At 35.9% G+C, this 2,890-nt stretch overlaps 1 non-coding gene across 1 annotated transcript; it reads left to right on the forward strand.

Moving 5' to 3' along the window:
• Positions 1–879: 879 nt before the first annotated feature.
• Positions 880–986, forward strand: LOC128042217 (small nucleolar RNA R71). The gene has a single exon (XR_008197421.1). It is a non-coding gene; the product is annotated as a small nucleolar RNA R71 (small nucleolar RNA).
• Positions 987–2,890: the final 1,904 nt, after the last annotated feature.

The raw sequence follows: 2,890 nt of genomic DNA on the forward strand, positions 1-2,890 counted from the left end.
TTTGGTGTAGGAGCTTCAATAGTTGGTTGATTCTTCTCAATGAGCTTATCTTCAACATCAATCAATCGGGGTTCTAGAATTTTACCACTTCACAATGCCATTGCCTTGATATGTTCTTTACCCAAATTTCTTGGATTTTTAGTATCGATCGGTAAGGCTCCTTGTGGTCTATTACGTAGCTTCATAGCTAACTGACCCATTTGGTTTTCCAAATTTTTCAGTGTTACTGCTTGGCTTTGAATCAAAGTGTCATTCTTTGCCATGTACGCTTTCAACAAGTTCTCCAAACTGTTTGATGCCTTAGCTTGAGGTGGTTTTGGAGCTTGCTGATTAAACCCTTGAAATTGGTTGGGTTTTTGCTGTAATAAGTTGTTGTTCGGCCCATTTCCTTAGTTGCTCCAAGAAAATTTAGGATGATTACGCCATGAAGGATTGTAGAAGTTGGACTAGGGTCCTTGTCCACTCTTATTTTGATATTGGTTCCCCACATAGTACACTGACTCGGGATTTGATGGAAAATTCTCAAAAGAATGACCTTCCCCACAGTACATATAGGAAACTATTTCAAACAGACTTGGTGGCTGAGCTACAAAATTATTAGTACTATTAGCGGTTAACTGTTTTAACATAAAGGAAATAGACGATACCTGAGCTAATAATGAAGTTAGGGAGTTAACTTCATGAACTCTAGCTACGCCTCTTCCTCAAGCTGTTCGATTTGTTGGCCATTGATAGTTATTACTCGCGATCCCTCCGATGATCTCATAAGCCTGATTATAAGACTTAGAAAAAATTGCACCATTCGCGAAAGCATCTACCATCAATCTTGTATGTGCATTGAGACCATTATAGAATGTCTCTAACTGGATACAGTGAGGAATCCCATGATGAGGACACTTACGAAGTAACTCCTTGAATCGCTCCAAAGCCTCATATAAAGACTCTTCATCCAATTGTTGGAAAGTTGTGATCTCGTTCCTCAACTTAGCGTTTTTGCTAGGTGGGACATACTTAACTAAAAATTTCTCTGCTAATTCTTGCCATGTAGATATGGAAATTGGTGGCTGTAAATTGAGCCATGCTCATGCTCGATCTCGCAATGAGTACAGAAACAACTTCAACCTCAGTGCGTCTTCAGTCACACCGGCTATATTAAATGAATCAGTCACCTCCATAAATAATTGAAGGTGGAGATGATGATCTTCTATGGGCATACCACTAAATTGGCCCATCGTTTGTAGCATTTGAAACATCACTGGTTTCAATTCAAACTGGGTTGCCTCAATATTTGGCCTTTTAATTCTTGTGTTTAAGTCACTGAAAAGTGACACAGGATATTGTCCGATGCATCGATCCCTATCATCGGCAATGAGGATAGGATTTCGTACATGATCGGCTTCATTACCTTAGTCTTGATTCTGATTTCCAAGGTCCATCTTGACTTGTCTTTAAGCTATTCGTTCACGTCTTTTTTGTCTCAGGTCTATAAGGAGTAAATCAATAATTCGATCTATGCTCATAAATACCTGAAAAGAAAATCACAAAAATTAAAAAGAATAAGTTAGTAATATTAGATATAAATCAAATTGAAAATAAATAATTTCACGAAAAAAATACTATGGCAACAGTTGACAATCCCCGGCAACGGTGCCAAAAACTTATAACGCATAGGTTTGTGCAAGTGTACACAGTCATTATCAAGTAATAAGTAAGTATCGAGTTATCGTCTCCACAGGGATTGTATTTGTGCTAAGTCACTTAATTTGTAAAATTATATTCACAATTTGGTAAATAAAAACACAATATAGTTGAGAAGTGGTGATTAAAATATATTAAACCAAATGCAATAATCCCTAATGCAAGTTATCCTAAGTATGCAAACTAAATGAAATAGATTTTAGTAAAATTAAACACAATTTGCAACAATTATAACACAAATAAACTAGGATAATTACTTTAATTAAACTCAACTTATTGTCAACATTCTTAATAACATTCGGAAAAACATTCCTTGGCAACTCGATCTTTCATGAGTTTAGAAACCACATTAGGTTCTTTCAGAATCCTTTACTTAGTAAATACGCATTTTACTGATCCTTATTTACTAAGGGTTTTTTAGTATTTGTGTGAAGTAACAGGGACGTGTCAGGTTTGAAACAATTTAATCACACAAATCTAAAAAACTATACAGATAAGAGAACTTGGTCATAGTTGTTATGCAACCTACAATTTAATCGGGTCAGAATCTAAATTGAGCAAGCACATTTCAATTATGTGTACATTATCCGTCGTCCGGTCAGGATCGCTTAGCTAATTCAGGTGCATTCCAATCACATATGAATGAAATACAGACTTGATTTTAATTGAAAACATGATCGATTGAGGCACAAACATTATAAGCATGAATCAACTAAATATTATTTAATCAAAGCAATCATCCTAGCATAAATAACATTAAGCTAACATTGTTGTAAAAAAGAACAAAGAACACATAGCAAACATTTTTAGATTAAACTAAATAAAAGAAAGATCAAACCCAATTCAGAGTGGCTGTCACCTAAGACTCTAACTGACGAGGCTCCTTAGCTTCTTTGCTTTGCTTCTTTGTTGATGGTTCTCCAAGGTGGCTGACCAAGGGTTCTTTAAGAGGAAAATTTTGCTAAAAATGCTTATCCAAGGATGATGATAGTCGTGAGGATGGAAAAGGCTAAGAGAATTTGGAGAAAAGAGAGAATAATGCTTGAGGGATGATTGAAAAAGTGGGAAATGAGCTCTTATTTATAGGTGAGGCAAGGGAGCTAGTTTACTAAAAATAGGAGTGTCCATCATTTGAAACTTCTTCCAAGGATGGCCGGCCTTGAATTGAGGAAATGTGGTTGATTCTGCTTGA

This window comes from Gossypium raimondii, chromosome 6 (assembly GCF_025698545.1).
Source record: "Gossypium raimondii isolate GPD5lz chromosome 6, ASM2569854v1, whole genome shotgun sequence".
NCBI classification, from domain to species: Eukaryota; Viridiplantae; Streptophyta; class Magnoliopsida; order Malvales; family Malvaceae; genus Gossypium; species Gossypium raimondii.